This window comes from Calonectris borealis, chromosome 10, assembly GCF_964195595.1.
Source record: "Calonectris borealis chromosome 10, bCalBor7.hap1.2, whole genome shotgun sequence".
Classification (NCBI taxonomy): domain Eukaryota; kingdom Metazoa; phylum Chordata; class Aves; order Procellariiformes; family Procellariidae; genus Calonectris; species Calonectris borealis.
In genome coordinates, this window is record NC_134321.1 from 9,633,888 (window position 1) to 9,657,229 (window position 23,342).

The 23,342-nt window shown below is 36.5% G+C and overlaps 1 protein-coding gene across 2 annotated transcripts in view; it reads left to right on the forward strand.

The window, feature by feature from the left end:
* Positions 1–8,798: 8,798 nt before the first annotated feature.
* FHIT (fragile histidine triad diadenosine triphosphatase) overlaps positions 8,799–23,342 on the forward strand; it is a 628,091-nt gene continuing 613,547 nt past the window's right edge. Inside the window, exons 1-2 of one of the 2 annotated variants that reach the window (XM_075158454.1) lie at positions 8,851–8,884; positions 17,747–17,846. The gene's annotated coding sequence lies outside the window, so the exon portion shown is untranslated. Of the gene's footprint in view, positions 8,885–17,746; positions 17,847–23,342 lie in introns of both variants that reach the window. The other variant, XM_075158453.1, reaches the window with a different exon arrangement.

The window sequence follows — 23,342 nt, forward strand, 5'->3', positions numbered from 1 at the left end:
TGCATTTAAATGCTTCCATGTGGCCAAATGTTTGTGAAACTGGAATTTATCTGAACATTTTTGTTGCCATTCTGCTGGCAATCAGTCTAGGCTTGCTGTCTTGCCAACTAAGCAATCTTAATAGTACTATCTGTTTCTTGAGTAGCACCATTTTTCTCTGTAATTCTCTACTTGCTTCTCATGTTAATTTTGCTTTGCTTAGAAGTTCCTTGTGATAGCTATGCAGTTTTGCTTTGTACTCTAATCTTTTTGCACAAAAAGTATGAAAGCAAAACAACAATTTAAAGACCTGTGAATTTCTCTACTGAATCATTATGTTCTAGAAGACCAATGACTTCATAATGGATCCAGTTGGGAGGCTTATAAAGGACTGAATCTAAACCTCAAATATCTTGGTCTTCCTCTTGAATTTAGCAATATAGCTTTTGATTAATTTATGCAGCTTGTATTTTTATAAGGTTAGTCTCAGTTGGTTCAGTTCACTTCTGGACAATTGCTAGGGAGCACACAGAAGACACAGCCACAGGGTACTGACGAAGGCAAAAGCAGCCTGCGGAGAATTACTGTAAATCATCAATAAAACCACGTACTTTTAGATTCTCCCTCTAGCTAGCCAGCAGTAGAGGCACTTTTGCTGATATCCCAGTTTGAAATCCTTTCCTTTCCCCAAAGGAGTGGTGTAGATGGGAATAATGTGACAAGACTGTGCTGAGACTGTGACATTGAGAAACAGTAGTTTGATGATTCCCATTTACCAAAAATTACAGTAATAATATCAGTTCCTTAAGATTTTAAAGGTCAGAATATGCTGTAATAAGAATGACTATGAGATAGTATTTTAGTACTGTTTAAAACTCGTTCCTGTTTTTTTCTAGCATCTTTCCTTTGTTGACTGCATAGGTGCTCACAGAGGTACGTGCATATACAGTCTATGAAACCTACAGTCACTTTCAAACTCCCTCACTCCCTTGCAAAAAGAAATCACCAGAGAAACCGAAGGAAAAAGAAATCTAAAAATATTGGAATTTCCTTTACCTACTAAAATTGGAGCATAAAGAGGAAAACATGAAACACTTAAGCTATCAGGGGTGTGGAAGCTCTTCAGCTTTCTCAGTTTTCTATGGTCTGGTCAAGTAAGATTGGAACTGCATTTAAGTAGTTGCTGGCACAGCTGTTTTCACCACTGAACGTTTTTCACAAGCACTGACAATTGTCAAAGGATGAGTTACGTGTTTGTTGATACTTTATTGTACTGTTCTCAAGATAAATTTCCTTCAGGTAATTTATGGATTCAAAGGACAAGTTCTAAGTTGGGCCAGCAGAACTTGATTAAAAGCAATAACTGATTTAAATCAGTTTTACGTGATTTAGAAAAAAGGTCCTTAAATGACATTGTGTCACTGACATACGGAAATTTTATACAAATTACTCACTGAAAGTGAATCTATAGCTATAAGTAGTTCTTCAACATTAGTCCATCAGCCAATTTAAAATACATTTGAGCAAACCTATGATCGGTTTTGGTACTTCCAGTGAGATGCTTACAAGAGAAATTTAGATCATTTTTCTATGTAAAACAGAGCTCTAAATCAACTTACCTTATCGAATCTTCAGGAGAAAAAGACAATTTGAAGCTTATCAAGATGAAACCACTTCACAAAAGAAATTTAAAATTTTATCTAAGTTCTGTAAAACCATATGAGCCATATTCCTCACACAGAGTTTGTGTGTGAAGACTAGAGCTAGCTTGCAAAAGAACAAAGATTGTAACAATGCTTACCTATGCTGCTTTAAGTGCTGTTAGTATCCTGCAATTTTTCTGCTTTTTGTTTCTTCCTTCCTAGTAACGCACAATACTTTATAAGTAATATACTTGGTACATTTTGAAAACATTTTCTAATTTCTTTTGACATGCCATGTCATGCCCTGTGCCAAAACAAAAGTAATTTTTGCTTGATTTTGCAAAAAGTACTCCACTTTGATGTATGCCCTTGATAGCACCACAATATGAATATTCTTTGCATTAATATTCCAATCCATTGTTTAACAACTTTTGAAGATAACATATGTGCTGCCCAACCTTTACTTATATATTTAATTATTGTAATATGTGTTTTAATTGCTGTGCTTCCTCACAAAATTGCCTAGCAGATTTTGAAGGTTAAATGAGTTTTCTGTAGTACATGAGAGCTTCCTTGCTTTCTTTTTTGTGATAAATATCCAGTTCTTTTTATATTAAAATGATCTTGCTTAAGGTTTTTGTTGCTCCTTTAGTTAAACAGGCACCATATACCAATTGCAGAAAGAATTAAAATAAAACCTGAAACAAACTGAAAATCTATATCGTTGTTTTCAGAAAGAGGTAATACACTGTGATCATAAGAGTAAGGTAAATACTGAAGTCTTCATGTACAAGCCTGTTTCTTTTTCTGCCTTTTACACTGATATTCTATGTATCATCCTCTAACAGTCTCTGAGGGTATTCATCACATGATGTCTTTGGAACAGGCCCTCTGTCCGCTCAGGCAAGCAGCATTCTGAGAAACCATCATGCCCACAGTATGTATACCTCATATACCTGTGATTTAGCTCACTCAGTGTGTCCTTTCCCAGTAGCTTATGATTGCAACATAGACTGAGTTATACCATTAGTAAGGTCATTTAATAATATAAACAATTGATAGGCTTTCCCTTAAGCTAGTGCACCAGTACTAGCTTTTTTCCCCCCATTTTTATATCATTCTTAGAATTATGAACATTCTGAGATGTGCTTTCTTCTCAAAGTTGAAGGCTGATGTGTCAGCTCTTCTTTTCGCAATATCACATATTTTTACAGTGTCAAATTCATCCAGTCCAGATCTTTTGAGGAAGGAGTACATGACACAAACTGTGAGAAAACTAAAGAAATCTTTTATGGCTGTAGGCCAGAGTTCTAAACAGGTAACTCTCATATTTTACAGAATAGGTCATTTTTTTCCTGCTTGGTTACCTGCTTTACATATAACTTCCATAATAAACATATAGAGGGTGTAAAGACAAGAGGCATAAAGGTTATGCAACGAGTTTCTTCCTTTATTTATGTCCATGGGGGAGATTTTAACCACATAATCCATCTGTGTTTTCAGGCTAGAGACATCGTGCCAAGTGACAAAACCTGGGGTTAGAAAGGTCTTAAATGTTCTCAAGGCTGTACAAAATGAATTTTTAAAAAGAAAATTCTGTCTTCCTGAATGGCATACAAGCTGCTTTACTTAGTGCAGAAGTTGGGGAGGGTGCAAATTTGCATGAAGTGCAGTATCTTTATAGATTTATTGGCTACATGTTCAGCATATTAACTGAACACAATATATTTTTTATGTGAAGAAACATGCTCCCAATTGTTTCTTGCAATTCTCAAATTTGACCTGGCTAAGAAATTTAGGCAAGAATTTGAAATAATTGGAATGGAATGGAATAGAATGGAGGAAGTTGAAGAAATTTGAAGAAAACCTGAGTCTGGATATAGCTCTTACAACAATTATAACGCCTTGTGTCCCTTGTGTAAACTGAGTATCTTCAGTTACCAGAAATATTTGTGTAAAAAATACATTAAGGAACTTCATTGCTCCTTAGTTTCAAACCACAAAATCGGCATATTTGAAAGAAAAGTTTCCCAGTATCAGGAGACAAAGATTGGTCTTTGGTCATTCAAAGTATATTGTTAACCATCTAAAGAATTACCTAATTTATTTAGTCTGTAGTGATTAACTTCATTCTTGATGGAGACAGCTGCTATTGCATGTGATGACAAATAAGACTCCCTGCTATGCTGCAAAGTTTTCTGACTAAATTGGCTGGTTTCCTACTAGCCTCAATGGCCACAGAGAGCAAGAAAAAAACAGATAAAAGAAAGACCCCTAACGAGTTAGAAAAATATTAACAGTTCCCAAACTTTTTCCTTCATCTTTACCAGTTAGCTGAGGGATTGTAATTTAGGGCTTACTTTGTTACCTAAAAAAATGTTAGGGTTTTTTTTTTTTTTTGCTGTTCCTGAAATTTGAATTCAAGTTATCAAGCTGCGTTGATTTGAAAATGGGTGTTTATATTTTATTTATTGTATTGTATGCTATGACATATGTCTATGACCCTACATCAATTAACCAGTTTCTTTTTCAAGATATGATTGTTGTTTCAACTATCCTTTTGAAATTTTATTTATGGCATGCTGTAATTATACCTTGCATATCTATTTTGTAAAGTTTCCCATTGAACTGAGAAACTGTGCATTGTGTTCACAAAAACCAGTTTGGTGTGTTCACTGTATTAAGCATGCTGTGAAAGCTTGTCCCTTGTGCTCAAAATGTAAATTGGACATAGCTAATTGCATATACTGCTGGTGATCATGTTCAGTGAGTGCAGATTTCTGTAGGGAAATGTGCCTACGCTTCTCCTCATGCTTAGATATAACTGAGTCCTCCTTCAGATATGCTTTATTATTAGCAGGGTTAGACTTCATTGCCAGTGCTTCTTATGAGAAACAAAAACATTTTGTACTCAACTTGTTGATATAAACCTGGAAATGCTTTTCTGTGTTGGATGTAGAATACTTCTCATTACTTTATGTGCAAAACCCACTTTCCAAAATCTTAAGTGATGAAACTCTATCCTTAAAGGAAAAGTAACATACTCTTACGCTGCTTGTAGACTCTTTCAGTCAAAAGAGAGGTACAACACGTAACGTAAAGAAAGGCTGCAGTTCTGTGGTCAGCAGCTGCAGCTGCTGAGGTAGTGAAGAGGAAAGTTCATAAAAGGATGTGGTGCTCTTATTGAAAATACAGAATCATTTGTGGATGCTTGTGGGTGCAGTCACGGGAAATGCACAGGGTGTAAACTCAGCAGACATCTGGTGATGACAAGCTACCAGAGAGGAATTAATGACTGGCTTCACAGAAGAGGCTGTTTTGGTTAGATGCACTATCATTGTTACTCTGCCAAAAACATGAATACTGTTCCCAGTTTTGAGGAAAAGAGAAATGACTAATAGTGAGTTAGAAGAAACAGCCAATTGGTCTTAAAGAAGTAGTTGTTGAGTTGACCAATGGATAATACATTGTGGCTTGAAGAAAATACTTAGTGAGAGCAAACCTGCATCACAGTAATAAAGAAGTAGCCATGAAATTGGAACTGTATTAATGCCTAAGACGCAGCCTCTCTAAAATAGTGTTAATCCAGCACAGTATATTCTCTGGATTCCATCTAAATAAAACCAACAAAAGATAGCTTTAGGATTGAATACTAAAAAACAATGAAAACTTCTTACAAAAGTCCTATGATGCTTTGTTGCTTTGCTGATGGCTATACACTAAGGTCTTTTCTCACAGATGTTTAAGGATTGTGAATAATGTCATTTCACATAGAAAGAAGAAATAAGACACACTTTAAATCTCAGAACCCAGCAGAAACAGACCATAAGAAGAATCACTTTATTATATGAAGGATGACAAAACTGCAAGATTTTGATTTACTAATAACATTGTTACTTCTTCAGAACTACTGTGCTCCTACTTCTTGGACACACAACAAATATTAAGGCAAAAGGCAGAAGAAAGTTTGTTTGAAAATACACGCTATGTAACATCACAGCTCTTGTAAGTTAAAATAAAAATAGTTTCATAGTGGAAACCACAGAATTCACTGAAAAATAAACTACAATTCCCATGCATCACAGAGCCAAATTGACTCTCATGTATCACTTGCAGGTAAAACAGCTTTTGTAAGGACTTGACTTACTGAAACTGTGAGATTGGCAAAGACAAGACATTAAGGGCTCATGCTCCTGCTAAGGATTAGAGGGAGAAAAAAATTTTTTTCTGCTTAAGTATAAAGCAGCTCAGTATAAAAGAACAAAGTGAACTGTCCCATCAAACAAATAAGCAGTAGTGAGCTAAAAGAAGGTTTTCCTGGGATCTCTACCCAGCTTTTCTTCAAGAGATTTCATGCTCAGTTGAAGGTTGGAAGCAGATTATCTAGAAACACACTTAACTTTTGCTTATATGTATTGCATTTGTTTTTCTCTGTTAATAACAGAATATTAAACCTATTTTTTGGTAAGCAAAGGCTTCTGCTGTAGCAGTAGCCCACCTCTTCATGTGCTTTTTACATATTTTAGCAGTTGCAAGTATTTATGTAACACATAATCTCTGGTTACAGACAGAGGTTGCAATGTTAGAAATGAAGAATTATGACTAGACCTATTCAAAGAGATTAGGTTTTGCAGTTTGTTTTCAACACTGTTGAATAACATTCACTTTTTTTTTTTCTTTTTTTGGTTTTAAAACTTTCTGACATATTTAAACAAATTTTCTGATGTGCTGCTTTACTGAAGTCTCAATTCTTTTCAGCATATACTTCAATATAGTGTTTGTTTTCACGGTATCACAAGCATGTGCCTGGGACAACAAAACAGTCTTAAATTTTTATATTTGTTTGCAGACCTTAAAAGAGGGAATGTTTTTGAATACTATTTTAAAATACTGAGTAAACAAGGGACAACACACACAAAAGGATAAATGAGCATATTTTCATCAGGATGTCATGAACACATCATCTCACACAGTACCCCTTAATTTGAATGGAGTTCCATCTGCAAATAGCAGTGAAACTGTCTGTATAGAAGTCTGATGGTCTTTGCTTTTACTAGTGATATAGTCTCCTTAACAATTAATGGCAGTAAGCATATCATGAAGGGAAAAGTAAGATCCTTACAGGGTGGGATGACCAGAAAAGTCAAATAACTTAAAGGCAGCAAGGTGAAACAGATTAGGCTGTTGGTGAAGAGATAGACTTCACTGTCTTCATGTTCCTTAATGACAAATTGAGTCAATTTGGGGAAACAGAGTTGCTGCTATTTGCCTGCTGTACTATTATATATTAACTCAGTTCACTGAGATCAATAAGACATGAGGAAAACTACCAAATCAGTGCAAGGTAATAAAATCGATGCACAACTGTAATGTCATTAAAAACACTAGGACTTCACGCCAGGACTTCAGGAAAGTACAAAGCAATCTTTAGAGAGTCAAAATTTACTACACAGAAATTAGCATTTGCAATGACCTGGTAATTTGAGGGAAAGGTCTGTCTGCCATCCAGGGTGTAACTGCAGAAGACAATCATTGAGAAATAGACAAAAGTGCCCCTGTGATGGCAAAATACTTCACTTGTACTAGGTATGGGAATTGTACACACTGTATTTGCTTTTGTAAACAAAATGAGTGCTCAGTATGTTTCTCAGGATCAAGTGGATGTAGGAAGAGCAGCCAGTATTGGATTATCAATTGCATAATCCTAGAAGACAGGTGTATGCACCATAAAAGAGACATATCTGGGGTAGCTTTGCAGACAACTGACACAAGGGAGCTGTCACTGTGCACCGTCACAGAGGGCTGGCAAAATATGTAGCAGCAGGGGGAATTAATGCTGTCACTTCAGCATGGAGTGATTTTTGGGATTAGGCAGGGGACTTTGCTGTATGGAAGTACAGATACTGAAGCATTATCCACAAGCAGTGGCATCAAAAGGCAATCTTAGCTCTCTGTTGGCATTAAGTAATAATGACACTTGACACCACATTCATGGGTTGGTGACAACAATGTCTTCAATATGAGTGTGCAGGGTAAGCTATGATGTTGCAGTATTGGTCATTATTTGTGGCAGTGTCATTAATACAGCAATATGAAGAGCGCCTTGCATTAATTCTCAGTGGTAGTGGCTCCAGCAAATACATCAAACCTGTCTTCCATTCGTTATACTCACTTCCTTTAGAATATAAAATAAAGTTCAAGGTTTGGGCTTGAGCCCAGCATATCTGATTGCCTGAAGCACTGGAATAACAGTAATCTTCAGCAACTTCATTCCTCTACAGTGGATATACATAAAAGTAGCTATGTAAGAGAGCTTTCTGAGATACCAGACTGGAAGTGAACTTTCGTACAAACCACAGGTCTACAAGAAACGTGTCTTTCTACTGAAAGACCTTGTCTTCACTAAAAAAGCTCAGTCCAGCTGAAATAAAGCAAGCTACCAATCATGCTTTTTCCCTTTAGGAAAAAGGTGGAAGGAAAAATACTTAATGGCAGAAGCTAGTCACAGTGCTGGATGCGCTGCTTTAGAAGGTGCCCGCTGCTGCAGAGGGCCTTGTACGACTCCGATACTGAACTGAGGAGCACCAGCGCCCATGTCTGTGCCAAGGAATTCCACAGGAACATTCCCACTGCCTGCACGGAGGCAGGAAGGATAAAGTCTCGCTATCACTACATAGAAACTAAAAATTAAAGCCACATGAGAGAAAGTAAAATTGATGGTAGTGTTACAACTCTGTCTCCAGTGTGGGCCAAAAGCAGATACCTGGGCAACAGCATAAGCATGGGGAACACACTGTGACACTACCTTCCCTACTTGTAATGGTGTGACATACTTGTAATGCTGAGTCAAGGGGGGCATCACACAACTTGTGAGACTTCTTCCCTACCAACTCGCGTCGGGCACAGCTGAACTCAGGCACCGCTTTTACCGCCCACAGCAGAGCCCCAGGTGTGCTCCTCAACTCACCAGCTGTAACTTGTCTCCTGAGGGCTGTCACCTGAGGCCAGCTGAGGGCGGCCACCACAGCTAAGCACCCGCTAACGGCCGGGGCGGGAACGCCACGCGCCCACCTGCTCCCTGGGCCACCGACCCCAACCGTCCCCGCGCGCGCTCAGCGCGCACGCACCCGCACTGCCCCGGCGGCCGTTACTTAAGTGGCGGACCCGCCCCCACCCGCCCGTTGGCTGCTACAGGCTGGTGTCGGCGCGCTGCGGCTCACTCCTTTTCGCTGGCGCAACGCATGCGTGTTAGGAGAGGGAGTGTAAGTCTCCATTTTGTGTTCCTTTTCCCCTCCCTCTCTTTGCTTGTGCCGCTGAGCTTTCCAGCGGGGAGGAGGCGGGGGCCGCTAAGGAGGGCAGGGAGGGAAGCGCTGTACCGTCCCCCGCCGCCTTACTTCAGGGCCGGTTGGCCGCTGTGCCCGGGGTTGCCGCGCGCTCCCTGAGGTGGCTGCTGCTGGCGCCGCTTTCTCCTCCCTCAGCGCTCGGGCAGCTGAGCCCGCCGCCCCGCGCCGCGGCTGAGGCCGACTCACTGGCCCGTTCTTCCCTCTGTTCCTCCCGGCTGGATGTTGAAAAACCGTTATGGGCGCATTTCGCACTGCTTTAAGCGTTTTATTTGCTGGGACCGCTTGGCCATCTCCCTCGCTTGGGGCTCGCGTTTGGCGGCGTGCGGGCAGCAGGCTGGGTGCCCGCGCGGAAGCGGCACGCTCGCTGTCTGTGGTGGCATTTTCCCATCCCGTCTGTGTGCCCGCCTGCCTTTGACCTGTCGGTGGTCAGCGGGAGAGGGCGGGGAACCCGCTTTCTCGACAGAAATGCAGTGGGTTAAACCGAATTGATTCATTTTCACGCCCCAGCAAAACCAAAGCAGTCATTGCAACAAGCTACCTATGTTAGGATCACACAGACTCTGGCGTATCAGTTGAATTTAAATTTATGTATAAGGTAGTAACACTTAAAGTCATTTTAGGTGCTTTACACACTTTGTCCAAGTGATTGATCTGGTGCTCTTATACCAGTTCATGAAGGATTTTAGCTCAACAAGGGTAGACTGGGTGATAACACAATATGCATAGCAAAGGTAGTTGTGCTTTTTTAAGGATAGCATGTGTCCAACGAACAGATTAACTTTGCAGATTCTTAATAAGTAAGTCACTTAGGAAATGAGTAAAATCAAGATGGAAAACAAACAAAAAAAAAGTAGTCATCTGATTCTTGGTTCTAGGTTAGAACTGAAAAAATGTGAGCTCAGGGATGTTCAGGTGAAAGCTTTTGAGACAAAAAGCATTTTAGCATTTAAATCATTTTTGTGGGATTTAATGTAATTAAAAATCTTAAATGATAACACTCTTAAAAAGAGGAAAAGACAAAGTTCAGTTCAAAGAATAATTGCACACAATATGTCATCTCTAAGCAGTTTTCTGAGTAATTAAATTTCAAATGTTGGATGTTGGTGATTCAAATAAGACATTCCAGAGCATGTGCTAAGATCTTGGCTACTTAATTTTAAATTGAATCACTGAAACGTCTAATGGAAAAATGGCATTACTTTGCCTTTTTCCTCAGGGCGAGATGTCTCTTATCTCCAATTAGTAGGCCCCCTGATTTCATAACCTGCTTTATATTTCCCCTCAAATGCATTTTTAGATATTCTGAGTAGTTTTAAATCTTTGAATGATAGCAGAGTACAGTTTCTATCTTTAAAAGTTACATTCTGTGTGCTGAAAAGAAATTCTGCACACACACACTGCTTTTTTCATGTGAGTGTTAGGCATAGAGTGCTGGTAAATGCTGAATTTAGTTCACTTGTCAATTCTGCCACTTACTATGAAATCTTTAGTTGTATTTCTTTCAGCTTGTTTATTTTTTTTTTCCTTGTAAGATATTTGGGCAGAAATGTTGCTAGTTTCATTCAATGTGAGCTGTTATGTTTCCAAGTATAGCACTTCTGATGCAAGTTCTAATTAAATCTCTTCAAAACATGCTGTTTCTAATAATGCTAATTTAATTGGTATTACAGTTGTGAGAAAACTTAGAATAATTAAGGCAGCAATATGTGAAAACTGTGGAGCCTACTTGTTTTCATTGACTTATTTATTAAACAGGTTTTTTTAGTTGAGTCCATTTTTCAGACGTTTGTGTTCAGCGTCTTGTAATTTTGTTACCTTTGTTATGGTTTATGTCTCAGTCTCTGAGTGCAATGAGAAGAGTGTGTTAAACTAAGGCTGTAGTAATAGTCAAATATTTTAGTTTGACAGCCTTTGAGTTGTATGTTTGCAGTTTCCATTGACTTTACTAGTGACCAAGTTAATATTTTTATGTGTGGGGAAAATTGGCGGATATAGAGATGATATTGGAAACAATGGCTTGGGTCAACTCATAGAACTTCATGTTGAGCACAGGATTATCCACTTTTCTTGCGTAGTACAACTGTGTACTTACTTTATAGGATTTGCCTTTTTATAGTTACAATGTATAATCCTCTCATATTCATTTCATCATCTGTCACATGAATCCTTTTGTGAATTTGCAGTAAATAGAATTATTCAGTTTTATACATGTTGAAGTCATTCTTTCTTCTCCAGTGTCTGCAGCTTCATTTGTCAATTACGTTTATTTATATAATTTTATGTATTTATAATGTTGTCTATTTCTGCAAAAGTTAAAAATACTGCTACTTTTCAACCTTGTCAACTGCTTTGTGTATAGAATGTCATTAGTGTATATATAAACAGCTTCAGACAAATTGGTAATATTTACTACAGAGGCCCAAATGTTGATCTATTAAGTCTGCGAGAAAACTGTTCTTGACTGCTATAGCTCAAATTCTACTACTAGAATGATTCTGAAATGCAAGTTGATTATTTCCAAATAATTTGGTGCTATGTAGGCAATGTTTTATTTTGTACGTTAAGATTAATTGTTTTTAAGTGGAACTTAGGTTGACCAGTATGATCCATATTTTCTCCTTTTTTTAATAATAGCTTAAATGTCTTGTTTGCCTTACTATAGATTCTTCGCACTTACATTTAAATTACTTTTACTGGGCTACAAATTATTCTTACAGGGCTACATGTTTTTGTTGCTTTGTTATTTCTATAAGCTCTAGGGGAAAATGGATGCTTTAAAAAAAGTCTTAAATTATGTTCATTCTTCTAGTCTTTCTCTACTACATCAGTAATTTAACAAGTAAAACTGTCAGATATGTTTGGCACAATGTGTTCTTTGTGCATCCGTGTAGTTTAAAACTCATATTTTCTGAGTGCAATGTTAAAATGTGTATGTAATTGGAATTTTTTTTTTTAAAAAAGGGCCTAACCAAATCTGTGTTTGGTTTATTTGGTGATAAAATGCCTACTGGTTCCTTTGGGTGGTTGAGTCTACATGAGGGAAATACAGTTGTCCCTAAAGCTACAGGATAATTCTGAATATCCATCGTAAATACTCAATGTCAGAATTTGAAGCCTTTCACTTCTGAGTGTTTGTAAGTATTTATAGTGAAGTAGTTACCTCTTTACATAATAATGTGCACACAAAGTAAGGATAAAATCGGGTTGTATGAGAAGCAGCTTCATAATGTTCAGCATTTAGAAAGCTTTACTAGTAAAAATGAAACTTACGTTAGTTGAACTTGATTCCCATGCTTGTTTTGGTTGTATCTGTAAGCTGGATCTAGTCCTGTTTATGACTAACCCATCACTTCCTATGTTGATGCAGTCTTATTGGTGAGTATGCAATTAAAATTTGCTTCTTCTCTCAAAAGCCAATAAGTGACTCAGCTGCTGAAAGCTTCTGCAGAAGTCCTTAATTAAGATTAATTCCCCCTCCCCTCCCTTAAATTTCAAGACAGTATGTTAATTGTATTCCTACGAGGAACAGATTGGAGAGTTGTTGTTAAAAAGAGCACTCCTCTACAAGTGCTTAAATTGTGAGGAGGAATCCCATACTATAAAAGGACCCTGAATGGAGGTTCAACAGAATGTAATCCCTCAGGGAGGTGTATCAGAGCGGGAGGGCTAAGGTTGCCTTCAGAGAGGAGAAGGTATATATAGATAGTTTCCTGCAGATGGTAACAGAGTGGAAGAAAAGACTGGGTTTGAGTGCATTGGACTTCATTATTTTCAAAAATACCACCCCACCTCTGAAAGTTGAAATCCTTAACATAAGAAATCCTATAGCTAGGCAGTACAATGTATTGAAGATCTATTTTCTATTTTACTTGTTTCCCCTGTCTTCAGGTGAAGTACAGAAGATAAACGTTGCCAACTTCATGAATATTTTCATGGCTATTCAGATTTACTTACATTGATCTTTTGCTATTATTGTGATATTCCACCAGAAGTGGATATCATTGTGCTGAATTTCAAGGATTGGGACAGTAATCAGATTATTTGTTAGCTACATTTTAATAGAATTATTATCTATACTCAGCTAGAGAATTAGCTTTGATCGGCAAATGGAATGTTAAGGAATCATCCTTGATTCTTAGTCTGGTTAAACTTTAGCTTGAGATGGTGTTGAAGAAGAGGTTGATCAGCATAGAAATTATTAAACTATAGGAAAACTAGCATTCTGGAGGCACATCTTGCAGTAATCAGATTATATAATTGTGGACAGTATGTTACTGACTTTTCTAAGGAAACGCTTTGTTGACCAGACTCCTTTGTACTGCAGTAATTAGAAATTTATTTTTCCTCCTGTCTTAGCTCTTATATATAGAGTGGTGTCACAGACCAAGAAGAGTTCAAAAAAACCAAGTTTTCATAATGAATAGACAAAACAGCTAATGCTATTTCTGAACTTAATTTTCCTTTGTTGACGCTTTATCCTTGTTAAAGTCAGCTGCTGATACTGGACCTTTCCATTCCTGCTTGCTTTTCCAGTCTTACAAGATTACTTCAGCTTGCTTCTGCCAGTTGTTCTGTTTAAGTTACCAGGTTTCAGCTTCCTTGGAGCACAAGACAGGCAAGATAGTGTTCCAATGTACATTTCAAGTGAAATGTTCTCCTTGAAAATATTTGTAATGAAGACCAACGAGTACAGAACGTGTATTTTAAAATACTTAAGGTAAAAGTAAATTAGAGTACTGACTCCTGTAAAAAAAGGGAAGAAGAGCTTGGGAGTACCAGTAGCTGTATAAATAGTGGTGTCTGTCTGTTGGCCCTGGTGCCACTCTTTATTCTTGCTTTATACGTACACAGCACAGAAATGGTGATTGTGTTGTAAAGATTCAGAATACTGACTTGTCTTCATGTAAGTGAAAGCTTTTGAACAGTAATGCGTTTGGTAGTATTATTTTCTCCAGAAGAGCCGCAGATCCCTTGGGTCTTAGAAAAACTGCACAGAAAAACACAGTCCTGTCACATTAAAAAAAAAAAAAGGAAAAAAAAAAGATTAAAAAAAAAAAGATAAAAGGACATGTGTAGGAATCACTTAAAACTTTAAATAATTATCAACATGCAACTCCATAGGAGAGTCAAGCATTGATATTTGCTGAAAATCAAATAGATTATCGTGGCCAGAAGCCCCTAGTGATTTTTGCTTTCTGTTTCTTCTTAGAAGGAACTTGGAAAGGTCAGGCGTATTTTAATGGTCAACAGTGAATAGATGGGCAAAATGTAGGCTTTGGGCAGATCATGCCTAGCAAGGTGATGATTTAATGAATTCAAGATAGGTCATTGATAGCTAATATCTGGTTTTCCTATGTTAAAAAACAGATATGCTGTATACTGTATTTCCTTTCGGGATAAAGAGTTACATTCCTTTGTGCCATGAGAAACAAGAATATCCTTGGATGATAGAGAGATTTGGGTAATGCCAAATCTGATTCTTCAAAAACAAACCCTCATTCTCAAACACTTAAAATTACAGTAGAAATTTTCCAAATTATATAGTGCTTCTAAAGGCCTACTCTTTTTGGAAGTGGTGTGGTTATTCTAGTAGTAAACTTGAAAAATGAAATCAGCCTTGGTAAAAGAGCTGTTTTTAACCTTGTGGGCAACCCTGAAGAAAATGTTCTAATTGTGAGATGTAAATAAACCTTTTGATTTTAATCAGAATGTGTTCTTTTCCTCTTATCAGTTTTACTGCAATACTGAATATTCCCAGTATAGCTTATCAGATTTGCAGTGTAATGCAACCAACTCAGCAACTACATTTATCAGATTCATACTTCTATTTACTCCAAAGTACAGATTTTCTGTGTTGGCACTGCAGTGCTGCCTGTTACTTAATCAAAATAATGCTGTGGCTTAGTGCATAAATAGTCAAAACCATTTATATTAATTCTTCTGAACACAAATGTTTTTTAGCATTTGCGCAGATTTAGCAAGGTCTTAAGTTCCTAAAAATCTGATGTGTCTGGTAGGTATTGGCCTCAGAAGGTATTCTGTTGTTTAGAAGTCATTGCACACTGATTTGTTGGAATAGTTTACATATGTCAGTTAATTTGTTTTCAAAAGTGTTTCTGAAATGTTAAAGAATAAGGCTTTAAGTTGGCATAGTGCTGATATTTGGCACTAAGTATGCATATTATTTGTCTTGTTCAATGGTATTATGCAAATACTGAAAATTAAGTACCTGTTTTGCTGGATTTGTGTAAAAGTCTTAACTGAGAACGAAGAGATAATGAAGGCATGTTAGAAAGCGCTAGGTAACATACAAGGCTCAAATTTGCATTTACCTTGTATTAAGACTGGGAATCAGTGTTCTGTTAATAAAATCAATATAATAATTCCCTGAACTGATAGGAAGTGAAGTATTTCATAGTGGTTTTGGATTTGGAAATAGCTTTTAAATGACATTCATGTGTTATTATTTTTCTAAATGGTCTCTAAATTGATGAAGTGGTCCTGGATTTTATGTTGTTTTCTGTTGTCAGTATTTTGTTCTTCTTGATGCTGTGCCTGATTCTTACCACGTTCTTGATATTCCACTTTCAAAAAAAAAATCATTAATTTTATATACTTTAGCCATGATCTTTGGCATCTCAATGAATCAAAACCCGTAGCTTCATTACATGCTTATTTAATATACAGTAGCAGAGCAACCAAGCTGACAGCCTTTAGATCCCTGTGCGAAAGGACTTTGAAATCACACTTGCAGAGAAATGTATGTCTCCTTTTTATTTCTTGTGCTGGGACATCTAATGATTTCAGGCTTTCAGTCTCTTTTTAGTGCATGTTGTGTTATTAAATATTTAAGAATTATATGGTTGTATTGAATACTGTTTGAGAATAGCAGAATTTTGTTCATTGCAGAGAAGTTTTCAGGTCAAATTTGGTTTTAAAACATTCAATTTTAGAAGGAGATGGGGGAAGGACAGAAGGGAACGTGCTTAAATGTAAGGTTTCTAAATCTCTTCAGTCATATTTTTGATTAGGCAGATGTTTTGCTGAGGTAAATGTGCAGTCTTGTTTAAAATATGATTAGGTTCATGTATTTATGGAAAAAACAAAATACAGACAAGCACATCTCAAAGAGCTAATAGTCTGCACAATATTTCAATAGAAAATTTTATGACCCTGGACTTCAGCCTCCATTGCTATTCAAGCTTTCTTAGAAGTTGTATTTAAATTATCATGAAACTACAGTGATGTTATTGTTTTGTGAAATGTTGATTGTCAAACTATTGTGCCTGTTTGCGTGTTGCTACATGCAGATTATCAACTAATATTTTTGGTTCAGTTATCATTACAGACTTGTGTAAGAGTAGCTATTTGCCTATTAAAAACTCTGACTATTATTGTTTATAGGTATTATTAAATATTTATGTTATTTATAGAATAAATCATTATAAATTTATTTATCCTAAGTTGTCCTGGTAAGTACTGAATTGGCAGAAGAAGGGTATTCTTGGCACTTGGACTGTAGCTATTAAAGGATTCAGTGTGGGATGGTAAGTAGTTACCGGTCTGTAACTTTGTAATAAAAATCAGGATTAGTCTTTGCAGTTGTATAAGAGGATGCTAAATGCAGGATTTGAAACAGGAAAGGTTTAGTGGTATTGGATGTTCATGCAACACAGTGCAAAGAATCTTACTGTGTTTTTTATTTTGAACTCAGGATACAATTTGAGGTACTCTAACATTAGACAAAGTAGTGCATTTTAGTATAAATGTTTTTATGGGAGTAGTCAAACGAATGAAAAGGAAAACAAGTATTTTTAAAGGATTTGTGTCCCTAAAGATGTGGGCGAGTGCTTTAAAATTTGAAAAGAAAATATCAAAGTAGAAAGAGATTTATTCTGTATTTGGCAGCTGTTTTTTCCTGTATTTTTCTAGTGTAATGTTAGTTTTTGAGATACACTTAACATATATGTGAGCATTCTTTGTCTGTACGTTGAAAATATGAGTATGAAGGCAGCATTAGAAAAGATAAAATCACCCTGTATTATTCCTTGAATGTTTTCTGTTTAAGACCCACATCTTAACTAGTTTTCAGTTTTGTGTGTTGAGACTGTATGATGCAACTAACAATAATATTTTCCAATGTTGTAAGAAACTACCTATTGCAGAGCTGTTAATTCACAAATATTTTTGTACTATACTACCTTATGAAAACATATGATGGAAACTTAGATGCTTGGGGGCTGACGGTCATCAGATGATACTATATCCTTTTCCTCTGAGCATCAGAGATTGAAATCACATTTTAATCATTCAAATGATAAGAATATGTTTTGAGACTGCTGCTGCCAGACCGAATGTGTTGCTGTGGTACTAGCATCTAGAAGGATATAGCCTATATAAGCAGCTGAGGTGAGTGTCAGTTTCAAACCTGTGGATTGAGTCCATGCAGAAACCACTGCAGAAATGTTCAAAGTCAAGCGTGGGAAAGATAGCTTGATAACGGGAGCGAACTACACCTGTACTTGTAAGACTACTTGCTATGTAGATGCAAGAAATACTGAGCTAGTGCTTGAGTCTGCGTGTCTAGAGATACTTATGTAATCATTTAATTGAGAAGTGATAAAAAACCCCCCAATTTCTAAACTGCCTGCTAACTAACAGCATAAGCACTACTGCTTTTTTCAGGACAGAGTCAGTCTTACGAGATTCAACTACTACAAAAAGTGGGACTTATTAATAGGAGCTTTAATTCCTTGTTTTTATTTATTTTATTTTTAATAGCATAACCAGCTCAAGGAATTCCAGATCAAGCAACTCTATCTCAGCTGCTGGTTTCGTGTCCCATTTGTTATCGTGGTACAGCTGTTTCTTGGATCATGTGGTGAGTCAGACCAGTGGACACATCTGAGCAAACTGACTCTTCAAAAAAGGGTTGTTTTCAACCTTGACAACCTTGAAAAGTTCATTGTTCCGATTCATTTTACATCCTACAGACAGTTGCTCACATAAGCTTATGCAAAATCTGGAGAGAGAAGTGGGAGTTGCTTCAGGTGGAATAATTGCTAGCCTTACCCCCCAGAAAACTGTGCTTCGAAACATGGGGTAACTGAGAGTGCCTCATCCTCTGAACCAGATTTACACTGCAGTAGTATAGAAAAAGTGCTGCTTTACTTGTGCATTGTCCCAACTGAGGTGAAAAGGAACAATTTCTAAATAGCCTTTACGTATCTGTGCAAATGCCTCCATAAGTTCAACAGGTTCATTTAAACCAGTTTGATTGTGATCCAAAGTGGGCTAGGTAATCAATCACCTGTTATTGGATTTCTCTGTTAAAAGGTGGCTGCTGCTTCTTAGCTCTTAATGATGGTGGGATGCTTACAGTCAGTTTTAGAGATAAGCTGAATGCTGTCATTTCTTTGTGGATACTACTTACAGACTTCCAGCCATACAGGCAGTGCACCAAAACTGGATTTATTCAATATTAGCATCAAACTGGGATGTGGCCATGTTTTAATGGATCAGCAGCCGAGTTGAATTACTGTGTACAGAAGTATCGGCATAAAAATATACATTTAAAAAATTATGTATTGGCATAAAAATATCGTATAGAAGTTCAGAATAAAAATGTATTTTATTAGTGTATATTACGAACAGGTCATACAAGTTCTGCATTGTAAATTTGACTAGTCAAATAGAGCATGGATAGATCGTTGGCCTATACTGTTAGTGGATCAACAGAGTTTTTCTTGGATATGCTTTCTGAATAATTTTTCCTATATACCTTATGCAGCCAGCATAGTATATATATATTGAATTAAAAGTTTTAAAAAAATTCAAAATAAACATTGCCTTAAAACCTATTGCTTGAAATACATGTGACTATAAATATTTGGTGTTCCTAGGAGACACTTCTTACTTTAAACTTTGCCTGACAGTTTAGGAGAACTTATTATGAAGTTAAATTAGAGTGAGTGCATATAGTGAAGTCTCTTCCACCCCACCACCCCCGCCCCGCCTCTGCTTAAGATAGGTGTTGCTCCTTAACAGATGTTGCTGTTAGTGTTGTTTCCTATGGAAAACAATGAAACATGTAATTGTCCATTTTGATTTTTAAGGATGTTAGAAAAAAATCTTGAAAGCTGTCGTTGAAAAAAGAGAAAAGCAATTTTAACTAATAATCAGATCAAGGCTGGGTCTTCTTCAGTCTAATTTTTTCTAAATTTAAAAAAAAAAAGTCTTGAAGAAAAAAGAGCAGGTTTTGACTGAATGAGCTTTTCCTGAAAGTGCAGTTCAACAGAGCATTGCATCTCTTTACATCTTTTTATAGAAACATTCTTTTTCCTTTAATGATGTGAGTGATTGAACTAATATTTTTTTTTCTACTAGACTCTGATGAGTATTCCATAGATTGGAGCTTTCCTAAGTGGAAACTGTAGTAATTAGTGGTACATGGAGGCTTCCTTCTCCTACCCCAAATAAAACAAAGCTGGAATTTACCTTTCAGCAGGGTGGTAACTTCCATTTCATGTTAATAAATTGTAATGCAATAACATTGTCATAAGTTACTTCAATACTTGTTTACAATTTTTTTAGCTCATTTTAAATCACTTTCAGTGTCTGGAAATAGGGCCTTACTCAAGTTTCAATTTCTCTAATGTTCATTTCCAAGTGCTAGATCCTGTATGACTCTATTTACAAGGTCAGAATGCTTTACATTGTCAGACTGTATAAGTGTCTATACACAGTGATCAGCTCCCTTCTCAACCTTCCTGATAAGCTGAATAAGTTAAAGTCCTTATTAGGAGTAGATGAGGATATCGGATAGCTTTGGCAAAAGACAAGCTCCAGGATAAAATCCACTGTGAGCAAAGAAGAGAGAAAAAGACCAAAATAGTCTGGCAAAAGAGGAATGTGATTGTTGCCATAATCAAAAAGGGTTGGCTGGCCTACAATAAATTCAGGTAATGAATCAGTGACACAGAAGTGGTGGATTGCTGTTCTGGAAAAATGTCTTGTTCATGGTCCCACCTTAACATGTGTTAGCTCTCAGCAACGCTTGTTTTCAAATGATTTATAAACTCTGTTCTGTTGCTTATTGTCTCAGAGGCTGTGTTGAATGTTATGATATTTGCTCTTAATGATCTGAGTGTGGATGACGTGACCAAATTCTATCTTTAGAAACACAATTGGCTCACCTTGCTGCTCATAGATATTACAAGGGTAGTGGTGGTTCTACAAGGAAACAGCCAATGTATAAAATTCATTTGTGAGCCATGCATAGTTACAAATTCATGTAGTTAACAGTATTTACTTTGTACTTTCTTTCTGGCTGTTCTAATATCTAAGTGGTTTGTTAAACTGACCATTCCCCTGTAAATTCTGAGAAGTTGAGTGTTAAAACCAAGCGTTAAAACCAATTACTAGAAGTAATTAGGACTTGTGCTGTTCGATTAAAGCGCATTATTTGACAAAGCTATATTGTCCTATTGCATCCCTTAAATGGAGTTTAGTCTTGGGTAAATACTAAATTAATGAGGATCTGTGTTCTACTCAGTGTTGTTCTTTTCTCAAAAGTACCAAAGCGAAACTTCAGCATTTTATAAGTGGTTTTGTTTGTTAGTTGTATTTTACTCTCATGCTATGTTTTCCAGCTTGGGCAGAACCCTGTCAGTGTGGAAGGTCTAATCTGATGGAGGTTGCACGTTCTGAATCTAAACAGGGCTTTCAGCTCTCCATGTTAATTCTCCTCATTTCATCAGGCATAAGTAATAAAACCATACTTGCAGTAAGCTGTTTTGGAGCTTGCATAAAGTATAAGGTATCCTTCTTTGTTTTCCAAGTGTTACAAGCAATGGTCAGTTTTGGTGGCTGATAAGTGGATTATAACTCTTGTAAAATCCGTCCTTCCAGAAAGGAAGATATTGTCAGCTAGTTCAACTACGGCTAATTCGTGTATAGTTCTGAGAACTTCTATTCTTTGTAACTAGAGATTTTTACTAGTCAGCACTGCTTGTCACATTATTATCTTAGATTTTCAGAGATAATGAATTTAAAAAAAAAAAATCAAAATTTGCAGCATAAATAAACATAACTGCTTTAAGTAGCCTACTGTATGCTAGGTGATCAAGGAGGCAACTACTACAAAAACCGATTTTTAAAATGTTTGTGTAACTTATATTTTTTCTTTTAGGTGTCAGCTCTTCAACTTAACTGGCAGAAACTTGCGTAACTGGCAGAAAGGGCTTTTCTTTCTAGAGCTGATTGTGCAGCTTTAGCTGGACACGGAGGAATCTTTCCTGAACCTGAGACTTTTAGGGCTGTTGGCTATTTTAAAAAATATTTAAAGATGCTTTTATTTTGGTAAAATGTTGTCTTTTTTTTCCTTAAGTAGTTTTGTCATCTTTGTGTTGCTACATGGAAACTGAGACAGACTAACATTGTGCAGATCTGATTAAAATTATCTGTGCTGTTTCAAAGGTCAGGCGCACTCAGTGAATTTGCTTTCAAATTATTTTGTTTATTCTGTGTACGTATGCATCTTGAGCTCTATAAAGGTCAGGAGAGGAGATTCATTTTGGAATTTAAAGACGTTAGGGTTTTACTGCTGGTAGCCCTTGCTAGTTTCATTTGAACTAATGAAAATTGTTTTCCTTTGTTGTTTTTTTGCTGTCAGTTTTATTTCTCTAGTGAAACTCATTTATAAATATGAGGTCCATTTGAAAATAAAACAGTATTAGTAATGCATTTTATTTTTTCATATTTTATGTGATCTTAAAAATTCAGTACTTGTTTGCACAAATTAAACAGTAGTCTTATTTGGTTTTTGGTTTCTTGGCTTGTTTAATTCATGTGGCAGACTAACATTTTCCTAGCTAGAATAAGGTATTTAAAGGATACACAATATTTAACTGTCTCTTGCTACAAATGGTTTAGTAAAATAGGGGTGGTGGGGCAATCCCTTAGAATTTTTAAGTTATTAATAAGTCCTGCTTATTAATGTTCAGGTTGAATAATATAACCACAAAAGGATTCATGTGTGTGTCAGTGAAGCATAACTAATTGCAGTTTTCAGTCACAGAACGAATGACAATTAGTAAGGAAGTGGGCTTCTATTAAATACAAAAGAAACTGCATCTGTAAGGTGGCTAATTTTTGTCCTAAAAAAGGCTGTTATATAAGTCCCCTTATGTTGTAGTTCTATCTGTAGATTGGTAGAAATATTTTCGTTGACTTTTTTAATGATAACACATAGCAATAAAGAGATTTTCAAAACAATAATAATGATGACTTTTCACTTAAACGCGAGTACCTTTTTCAAAGTTTACATTCACTTGGAAAGCCTTGAGCTGTTTAACCAAATCAGATTTTTCTGTCAAAAGTATTCTGATATTGTTTCTTTTCTGACTTCAGGAGATAAAATCTGAATGAGGCAGAACATGCTTATTGAATGAACATAATACCAAAACTTAACAAAACTCTATGTTTTCGTGCACATGTTATGGAAAGGATGGACATATTTTGCAGTTATATGAAAGGTTAAAAAATTGTTCTGAGTCTCTTTTTATGGGTAAAAGAATATAAATCTCATCTAGGAGGTTGCGTCTCTTTCAGTAGTAAGTAATAGATGTCTTTCTAAGTAAAGCACTAATTTTCCGTGCCAAAGATTAATTTAGTATATATTTAATCTGCAGTTCCTTCAGTTTGTGTGGACATAATCGAACTTGGATATTAGTAGCAACAGATTGGTCATACAGATTTCTTTTTAGTTTAAAAAATGGCTTTAGTACATTGGGTATTTGGCCAGGCTGGTTCACTCTAATTTCATATGGCAGACAGTTGACCGCTGGGTATGTGTACTTTTAAAGACACGGAAGGATGGTGTGGCCTAGACTGGTAGTGTGTTTGCTTTTGGGAGTTTTGCCAAGATGCTGCTACTGCTTTGAGGCTCTTAGTTTTCTAGCCTGCTTCTTACTAATTTGTAAGCTTCCCCGCACTGATTCATTATTCTTAGTAGCAGGTCCTGTTTTTTCTCTTTACCTGAGTGTCTTCAATGAGAGAGATTTCTCTGTCAGCTTTTCCTCAATTTTGCTGTTTCAATCCTAATCCATTAAATAGCTCTTGTGTTTTATACCTGTTGTGAGATGTATCCTTCCCAGTGCTGCAACTGAAGCAGTAGCTGTTAGGCCTTGACGGTATGATTTAACAAAACTAAAAAAAAATTTTGAAATTTGCGAACTTTAGGATATTTGAAGTACAACTTAGAATGTAAATGTTTTATAAAACATACAAAACTATTGTACGTATTTGATTTACTTGAAACAATTTCTATTAAATAAAGTTTTATCCTGGTTTTAACTTTGCCAGGTATCAGGAAAAA